Source organism: Bombus terrestris, chromosome 2, assembly GCF_910591885.1.
Source record: "Bombus terrestris chromosome 2, iyBomTerr1.2, whole genome shotgun sequence".
NCBI classification, from domain to species: domain Eukaryota; kingdom Metazoa; phylum Arthropoda; class Insecta; order Hymenoptera; family Apidae; genus Bombus; species Bombus terrestris.
This window is the reverse complement of record NC_063270.1, coordinates 9,598,533-9,609,381: the sequence shown is the minus strand read 5'-3', so window position 1 is coordinate 9,609,381 and position 10,849 is coordinate 9,598,533.

Genomic DNA, 10,849 nt, shown 5'->3' with positions numbered 1-10,849 from the left:
CAGTCCGTATCGAACAATTACAAGGAAGTAATTTCTTAAGCTCCGAGGAATATTTCAATTAAACTGGAACTCGCCTAGCAGCCAATAACGATATTACGTTAAATACCGTCGCCAAGTCGTCAAAGTTGCTATTCATCGAACTCGAGATTCATCCGCGCTATCGACTGAAACGCCAACGAATTCATTTGTAAACCTGCACACTCGTGGAAACTTTCGCTAGGGTAGAAAAGCGGTTCGACGATAATGCTCTATCACCAACTCGCTTTTCCGAGACACTGACCAACCGGAAATTAAAATAACTCTGCATAGCTTGTACCACCTATCGTAAATGTACAGAATGGACCGTTTTATCTGGCAACCCGATAACTCGCTTGTAATTTACATTACGCAGAGAACTATTCCAGCTTGCCTTGCAACTCGAAATATCGCAAATAGAATAGAAACTGCGCGAAACAAATATTTCCAAAAATCTATGCACCGATCGAGAACATATACGAGAACCATGTTAAAGTAGATGATCTACTATTAGGTTGTCTGAAATGTTCCTTTCGTTCTATAAGGAAATAACAGACGCACAATGTTTTTTGTTTTATGCTAGTTTATTGAATTATGCACGAATATAATAATAGAAATAAAACGAAATGGATCATATTTAATTCAATAAAATAATATGAAACAGAAATTTTGTTCATCTATCCTCGCCTTATGAAACGAAAGAAACTTTTCGGACAATCTAATATATGGTTGCTAAAATCGATACTACGTAATATTAAAATAATCGATACTGCATGACACTTATTGGATGGTTGAATTGAACGAACGGATAAAAAGTGCGTTCTTCGAGCCGGAATATGCTTAAACCTGCTTAAATCTTCGATATCGTCCGCTTAAGTAAGCGACATAAACCGACAGCGAACGTAAAGGCGTTTCGTTTACAAGCAATTTCCTCGTAGTATGTACCTTGAGGCGTCATTAAACGTCAATTTCAACTAAAACGTCTATTGATAATATAGATTTGGAAATCAAACGTAGGAGGTAGACGAGCGTGGTCGACTGATCGATGCCCTGAAATTTCTATAAACGATGCTGCGCCACGAAATCGACGATAGACGGCGATAATGTATTAGGTTCTTAATTAAATTGATTCGATTGGTCGGCAAACATATTTCAAACGCAATCTCGTTTGCGGTAAGCCAGCCACAATAACTTCGATCCATAAATGAACGACGGGAGTGACAAACGTCGGTAATAATACCAGGACGAGTGTATTTTTCAAGTGTCCAACTTTCGTCCAAACCAGATGAATCTGTCGAATCGTGGAATTATTATCGATTGCTATAAATGATAATTAACCCTTAAGCGGATTGCTTAACCGCAGCATCGCTGCAATTTTAAAGGAAATCTTGCTGTATGTAAACGGATATAGTTGTTTCAAGATTGATCCTCAATTGTCTGTTTATGCGCGTAATACTATAGGAGAAGATTGGTTTCCATCTATCAATATTGTAGAAATGAATATTAAATAGAACGATCGCATTGTGGGATTTTCGAGGTTTCGTGTACGTTTATTTGCGTTTATACGTTTATTGTACAGAACGAAGACTGAGTTTACAATTGAGAAGCTTGCCAGAGAAAAGGTGCGTAACAGATCCGACACCGAGTGTATTTTCTAGCCAAATATTTGAATTATTATGAAGTTTTTATTTGCTTTGTAAATATAAGAAGAACAAACGATTCGTTAAAAGCTATTATGACTATACTGTTTAGAACCAATTTCGAATTAATAATAAAATTAGCAAATCTTTTGGCCGGCAGATATGTCCAATTAAAAAAAAAACGAATATTTCAAATTTCTGGAAAATTCAATAAAATTGCGTGTTATATAAACCATTTGAATATAGCGTGCAGCGACCTTTTGCCATAAATGCGCATTATAAAGTATCGTTAAATAAATTGACCGAATAACTGAAAATGTAATAATAATAATAGCACGAAACAAGCGAATCGTTAGAAAAACATGCAGCCACGTGACACTTCGGAAATACGATTACGTGCTAAATAAAAACTGAAAATTCACTTAATGGATTAAGCTACTGTGGAAAAACATAATTTAATTGATGGGATTTTGGCTGCGTTAAATATTTGCTGTAGGAAATAAGGACGAGTGAGGCGTTATTTCGATTTACGATAATAAACATGCATATCGAAGTAATCAACGGAACAAAGATCACCGCAATTAAAGCGATAGAATCGATAATACGATTATAAAGAGTGACGCGTTTACAACACGATTATACCACATTATTATCGATTGTAAACAATGCTTGGCATTAAACTATATCGAGATTTATGAATCGATTATCGTGCACGTTACTCACGGTACATCCTCCCTTTTATTACTTATTATTTGTTCTCCGTTAATTTATTTATCTCGGCCATTACGACGCAATGGAATTGAAGTTTGGCAAAGGCAAATTGTCCAAATACCAATCGCGCGCATGCTCGCATAACGACAGTTGAAATTGAGATTTTATTGACGCCAGCCAGTACGATAATCTGGATCGCATTTACGTTAATCTATGCGAGCGATGATATAACGATCGTCGATGGTCTATCCTTCCTCCATTTCCTCTGCTATACGCTGTATTTCCTTTATCCGGAAATCAAATTTGAAATACCTACATGAAATTTTGACATATTTCGCCTATTCAGCTAATCTTCTTCTGTCTACGCGTGTACACAATTTCTCTTATTACATAAATTATTGTTGCCAGATGTAGAAATACGATACAATTACTTTCCGTTACATTTCTTTCGATTTTACAAATATTTTAGTAGACAGTGTAACGATAACTCGCATCTGGCGCTCGCTGATTTTCACAAAAACAGACCTAGCTCCGAAACCAATCTAATCGATAACATCTTTTTAGATATTTTTGCCACCCTAGTAATCCATCCTTTCGAACGATATGAAAAGATTTATGCGATTCCATCATCGAATAAATAGCGTCCCTTGTGAATAAGAAAATAAAGAATTAGCAAAAGATATTCTTTCGAATCGTACGGTTCTACCTTGTACGTGATTAAAGTCCTATTTGAGAAAACGATATTTCACGTGCATCATCCTAATAGGTAGATCGCGGCCGATACATTACTCCGCGATATGTTACTCAACATTATGCAGCATCGATATTCTGATTACCCATTAATCCCACGATACATCATTCGATGATTTCAGAGTGCGAACCGTCCAATGTACGTAAGCCATCGAACCGTTACGCGTTCAACTTGAAACATTAGCCTTCGAGTTATTAGCCAAATGGAATAAGCAGCATCGAGTGTAGGTTGCTATTTAACCTACGGTAACAGGGTTAACGTCGATTCTAACCCAAGTTGGCATTTTTCTCCGCGTTCCTGGAAAATGCCTGGTACAGACAACTTGGCCGGATTTCCCGATACTAAGTTACAGCGTAACGGTGAAACGAATTATTTTGACGCGGGTGAAATAACGTTAATTGGGCGGCTGGTGAAAAAGTTGACGCGAAATTAGCAAGGCCCGACGAAATTAGACTGGTAACTTTCTTCTCTTTCGGATATCTCATTAAAATTGTTTAGTGCTTGCCAACTCTCGCAACGATATTACGGCCACCTCGTTAGCCGGTAGAATGGATAGCTACGTCGATGTACAATGACATTATACCCCGGAGAACCACAGCCCTGTTAAATAAAGCTCGCTTATGTTTTGACAAACTCAAATACTCGAAATGAATAAGCCGCGAGAAATTAAAACGAACAAAGTTGCGAGTTGGCGCAAAAATGTCATACTTTCTAAAAACGTTGTCGAATAGAAAGCTGAAATTAATTTTAATCTGGCAGCCTTTGATTAAAACCTTTTCTTTTTCCATGTACGAATATTCGCCAACAATCCTCTGACCCTGTCGAACATTCGAGAAATCAATTTTCCTTACGCTATTCCGGCAGCGAAAAAACTTATCCGCGACGTATTTTAACTTTCCGACGCTCAACCGTCTTTGATCTGACGATACTTTACAGTAGCACTTACAGTGGCTTGGAACCTGTCAAGAATTTATAAATACTGTTACCTTGAAAATTTCCGTGGTAGTACGAAACGATTCCAATTCTCGGAGATACGATATTTGACTATACAAAGTAAATTTCATTATATGCGCGCGATAAAAACTTTTCTTGTTTCAGACTACTTTATATTCTAACATTTTTTCAGAAATTTCAAGTGAACTTTCGAGAGATGGTAATTTTTGTACACGTTTCACACACTGTTCTATGTATCCTGTGTCATCCGAGGATTACATTACGCAAATTTGAAGTTGCCACAAAATGATTATTTCGGGAATAAATTAGAAAAGACAAAAAGTAGTAGAAATTTGTAAACTTACACGAATATAAAAATGGCCGATAATTATACTCGTGATTTATACATATATGTAGTATCGTGGACGAAAAATCTAAGAGATACCGGGCGAACCATAAACAATGTCGCGAGAAAACCCAAGTGCCGACAGGCCCAACAATGTATCGTGGATCCTTCGATCGAATAGTTACGCGGAAAAGGCCCACGCGTGGTGGGCTAAGAGAAAAGACAAAGGGATGCTAAGGGAGAAAGGCGAATTAATGGTCAGTGTTAGTTGAAAAGTCAGAGAGTGTGAATCGAGAAGTCAAAGAGTGTGAATTCCGTTGTCGAGAGAGTGTGGACCGCGTGAGAGAGAGAGAGAGAGAGAGAGAGCGTTGGAATCGTGGTAACGAGAGTTGCAAATTAATTATTTAGTTGTCTTAATTATAGTACGTTGTTGTATTTAGTTCACGTTAAATAACCATCGTTTCCTGTTTAACCAACATCTGTTTAATTCATTTTAAATAAACTAATTGTAGTAAAGATTCTACATATATATAAGCGAAATTAAGCGTTAACTGAAATTAAACGTAGAAAAAGACGAGTCGGCCATTGCAAGAACGTGGTCGATTCTTTCTTCTCCTCCTTTTTTTTTTTTTTTTTTTTGTGGGAACTATTAACAGCTCGAAGAAGTTCATGAAAGTAAAACACGACTTGCCGTCGTTATGAAAGGGGCGCATGGCATTAGCATATCATCGGCCTTGTGCGCGGTATATCTCCATGATAGAGCGCATCAAATATCGGTCGGCCGACGCGACGAGATTGATGGAATTTTCGAATCTCTTTTACTTCGAGTCTCTCTTTCTAGAAACCACTTTAAACTCAAGATTAAAATGCCCGATACGAGAACCGATAAAGATCGTTCGTTACGTATTGGCGAAACTTTCGTTTAAACTAGTTAATCGAGTGACCGTTCCAGGGAAAATATTAATGCGAATCGAAAGAAAATATAAAATCGTGAAATCAATCATATTTATCGAGAACTGATAGAAGAAACGGAAGCTTTCATACTCTTCTTTTTTTTTTACGACGAAATGCAAGAGAAAGAAACGAGATGTTGGGTGTTTGGGTGAAAAATCGACGAAGGAAGGTCCTGGTATCGAAAAACACGACGCGTTAGGTCGTTGAACGAAAGTAATTCTTGTATATTTGCCTGTAAAATATGAATCCGTGCACTCAACACGATGACGTAAACACTTCGCGAGGAATCGGGAAAGAAAAGAGCCACGAACGGGAAACAATGAAACCGCCAGCGTTCGAAGAGCTTTCCCGACATTGCAGCCTTCGTGTCCAGAGGAAATTTTCCAGAGAAAAGCAACGATCCTGTCCCGTCGACCCTTGTCTCGTTTAAACTTCCCAATCCCCTCTTCAGATATAGTAACAGTTCTTGCTCATCTACATGCTGCTTTCCCTACTTTCTTTGCCCTTATCTCCGAGTCGCGTCTTCTATTTTCAGCAGTAGGGAATGAAAAATATTAAGCGGACCGTGTTGTTTGCCCGCCTCGGGGTTCGCGTGCCAGCTGAATTCCTTGCCCGTACATTACATGTTATGGCAGAATGTAGTTTAAAGGACAAAGTGAAAACCCGGCGTTACCAGAATCGCGAAGCATGTTCCTAAAGAAAATTGCATGCAATTTTCCCGAGTAGACGTTCTTATGTTAATGAGTTGAAAGGGTAGACGCGCAAACTAACAGTCGCGATACTTTGGAGTGGCGTGTCGTTGGAATAAACGCGTCGCTTCAGACACAAGAAAAAAAGGACGAGACGAAAGAAAAAGAGAGAGAAGGTAGTGGAGCTGAAGCGATTATACGCGTACTCGGTGTAACGACTTAAACGAACTCCAAGCAGACCGTTTAATTCATCAAATTAATCGGCCAATTATACGAGAAATTGCGTTAGCTTGAAAAGTTTCCGAGAAGAGTGGCGAGACCCTCGCGAAGAATTTCATTTAAAAACCGATAATTCGATTGTAGTCGGTGCCCCGAACTTTGATCGCACGGTAAAAAGTATAACAAAATGGATTTCACTAACAGATATCGTTCGTTCTTTAAGTCCGTGGAAAGGTAGCGCGATTAAAAATTAGTTTTGTCGCGAGGTGGGTGGACGCGACCCAAAACCAACTAAAAAAAAAAAAAAATACCAACTATATTCTATGATATAAATTTTAATTAAACACGCCTCTTAATATGGAGAAGCTTTAGAGATATTCCAGTAAAGCTAATTTAATTAATACTTTATATACATTGCAAGTTGACCGCGAAAGCTGTGCACGGGAAATTATCGCAAAAAGGATACAGCCTGCTTTGAAACGAGCATTATACAGTAGTACATTCGCGCAGATTAGTACGTCGAAAGCTAGCGTGGCACGTAATTTGGCTGCACGCCGGACTGATTCCGTACGTTTGAGATCGATCGATACGGTCTTCTATCTCGATTAGCCTTCACGCAACATATTCGCTTCGATCACGTTGCCAGTCTCGCCGGAAATATTATACGAGTTGGTAATTCGCGCCGAAAGACAGGAAGTCATTTGCAGCAACGAGCGATTTCGCCCTCTGTTTAACGATTAATTTCCCAATTAGAATTCTAAACTCGAAAAGTCAAAGTCCAACTGGAGAATTTCATCGCTTTTCTTTCGCAATTTTCGATCGATCGGAAATTTCAATTGCCGAACTTAATAATCGAACGTCAACGCGAAACGAATAACGAACGTTCATTGACGTGAAATGAACATGTATGTGTACGTATCTCAATTACCGATCGCAACTTGCTTCAGTCGTCTGGGCAGAATGGCGACCGACGAACAAACCTCGAGATTATAGAAGGCAAAAGGCGCGGCGCGTTCGAGCACGACGCCGAAAAATAATCGATAAATCGAAAATAACATGACGGATAACCGATGCGTCTGTCCGCGATGCCTTCATCCATCGTGTCCTCTACCGTACGCGGAACCACCATACGACGAAGTGGCGCACGAAATCGACAACAACTTCATATCCGTGAAAATACCGAAAAACAGAGGGAAATTTGAACCCGAAGGTACACAGCAGCAACAAGACAAATCGAGCTTCGACTTTAATTGCGCGGATTCCGAAGGTACACTGCGGCTGTCCTTTGTCCTTTTCTTCCTTTATTTCGTCCAATATCTATTCAGAGGTACGCGCGTACGGATACGTGTTGGATAGTAGAGCGTGTGTTGCACAGGTGAAAAATGCAAGCCAGGTTGTACGAAAGTGCACGTGATACCGGATCAGAATCCACCAGCGAAAAAGCCCGAGGAAGAGATACTTTCGTTGAAGGCTATAAGGCACATTATGCCAAACGACAACCTAAAGAACACTCTCGAAATTGAATTTAAGGCGCCGCGAAATTACATTCCTCTGCCAGAACTCGGACCAACTCCTCCCATAATTGTACCGAAGCAGCCTATTTGGAGGAAGGGCAAGGCCACGCGCAAAAGGAACAAGTAAGATTCGCCATGAGAGAACGCAATTACGCTTCGTGCGCAACTTGGAGTCGTCCGAGAACATTTGCAGCTCCAGTAGGAAAAAGTAAGACAAAGATATATACGTACATATATATATGTGTGTATGTATATAGATATATGTAGGTATAAAGGGATGAGTAACGTAGGTAGACATTTGGTCTATTAGGTTCGACGCACCGAATGAAACAAGATATGCCTCGATCGTGCCTGGTTTTTTAGGTAAACGAGGTTTACCTCGATGGTGAGATACGTTTGGCAGAAAATCGGCTCTCTTTAGGGATTTACGAGTGACACGAAACTAAAGCGTTCGCCACTTTGTCGTAAACGCAAGGCCAGAACCGGGAGACCGAATAATGGAACGATAAATCACTAGCATTATATTCTTGCGCATCTTGGGGAACGATAAATCATACGGCGCACCGAAGGCATACGGACGCGCCGGTATTAAACGTTTTCGGAGCCATTGTCTTGCCTGCTGGCAACGGGGATCTTTTTAAGTCCTGCATTGCGTCTCATCCGCTTCAATGTATCACAGGTATCCACGATTAAACAGTATCGCTTCAACTTTAAGCTGCGGACGACACCGGTGTACAAGCTAAAAGCAAATCACCGTAACGCTAACTGTGCACGCGAGAGCAACGAAAAACCTGTAAATCTCGGTGGCAGGCGTTGAATTTCGAGGGAAGTTCGTTTCAATTACGATAATGGCCACGGCGAAACCATTACGAGATAGAGAGCGTCTTGCCTCTTCGCTGGAATTCGGTTTGATTAACAACCTTAACACAGAAGATTCGCGATAATAGGTCGTTAAAGTTTATCTACGATCCACGGGTAAACGAAGTACCAGCACGGATGCTTGTTTTTACGGGGACGTATATTTGCGTGGAACATGCGGATGTAACATCGGCGGGCAAGGAACAATGCAGATGCAGGGGAAATGGAACAATCGCGTTCGACGAAAGTTTCATGGAAATTCAGCGATTACGATGTCGGAACACGACGTTTCTCAATGGATTCGAAATATACTCCGAGAACAAAGCGAATCGAACCCTTGTAAAAGTTGGCAACGACAGATACAATAGTGCGTGCCCGAGTGCATACGTACGCTGTTTTTTGCATGCATCCACGTGTTGCTATACAAATTTCCAACGAATTTCAAAAGAGAGTTCTACGAAATATACGCACAGTTGACGGAAGTAAAATTTCATCGTGGCACGTATCGAACGTATCTACGTCATGCAGCGCGTGAATAAAATACGCTCTTTTCAGAGTGCATCAACGAGAACCGAAATAAAAATATTTGCACGCTCCTCTACGAGTCCCGTGTTTCGCTTAATGAAAATGTTCCCAATGCTGTAATATATTCTCCATCGCGGAACAAACACGCGAAATCGATGTCGATGATTATTATGTCCTTGAAAAACCTACATCCAAATGAACTCTTAATGTACGCCGTTCCCGATTAATTCCAAATTATCAGCAATTTTGGGCTAGAAAATTCGTTATCCCGTTTAACGAGACCTCCTCGATCGTCGCATAACTAGCTTATCATCGAACCTACTCGTTCGGCAAATCTCGTGAGATTGCAATTTACACGGCCAACGTATCGATGTTAAACAGATGTATCGCTGTTTACTAGCGGTCTTACGAAGGAATAGCGACATAACGATCTTGCGTTTCGATGGTCTCGTATTCCGACACTCGACACTCCGATTCCAGCCAATTTTCCTCCGCTACTACTCCCGATTATCCTTCGAAATTAAACCGAAATCGCGTTTCCTTTGCGCTTTGTATCCCGGTTAAACAGCTTAATTACGCATCAACGAGTGTCAAATGATACCCCAGAATGGTTTCCTCTACCAAATTGCGAGTGAACGAATACGATTCCTTGCAAAGACAACTTCTCGCGCAACAGCGATCGAGAATCCACGGGCAACGTTGGAAAGGAAAATTAGAGTAATTTACGGAGCAACCGATTGAAAAACCAGCTAGTATTCTCCTTCGTCTCAAAATCCGTCTCTCTGTCCGTGTTCCCCTTTATAAATATTTATTATGCGCAAACAAGAACGAGGAGTCCTGGTAGAAACCACGCACCGAATTCGATCGTGAAAGCATTTGCTTGTACTTTAAACGATCTTCCTCGGTATACCGTATAATTCAATAAAATTTGAATTTATTGTTTACGCTGCATTTCACGCGGCCCGAACTAGCAAGCGAAACGTTCTTGTAGTCACGATCTTTCGTTATTAGCGACGAACACGATCACTCGAAATTTAATCGATACACGAAGAAAGATGCTGATCGAAATGAAAGATAGCTACACATGGACGAAAAGCAAAGATTTGCGAAGGTTGGAACGTTGAGAATAGAGAGAAACGAAAGAATATCCGATCCGTTGTATTCGTCGGGTCGCGCGATAACCAACTTTATCCGGACACGAGATTTCTCGCGGAAAATACACGACCCACTGATTCTGCGGCGTGCCGGGAATACGTTGAACCGGGGCTGAATTGACGTTTGACCAGCCCGTAGGCGATACGAAAATATACCGTAAATACGCTCCACTCTTACTCTCCCAACACCAGCCCTCTACTTCCTCTATTTTATTTCTTTCTTCCTTTTTTCCGCCTTCCGCTGTACACCGAGTTCGCTACGTGCCTCGGAAAAACGTTACCGCATTGCGTGACCCGTCTTTTCCGATCAAATCTCTGCCCTATGGTTAAACACGCGATAATTATCAACAACCTACAGAAACTCTAATTTCTCCCTAACCTCTTCCTAATTTACCCCTAATTTTTCTCTAATCTATTCTTTTCATCTGTCGATTCTAAAAATTTTATTATACGTAGGTACACGTGTGTATTGGTGTACTATGACGGACAAATTGCCATTTAATTCTAGTGTGAAGACTATCTTCGAATCTAGCGGTGATA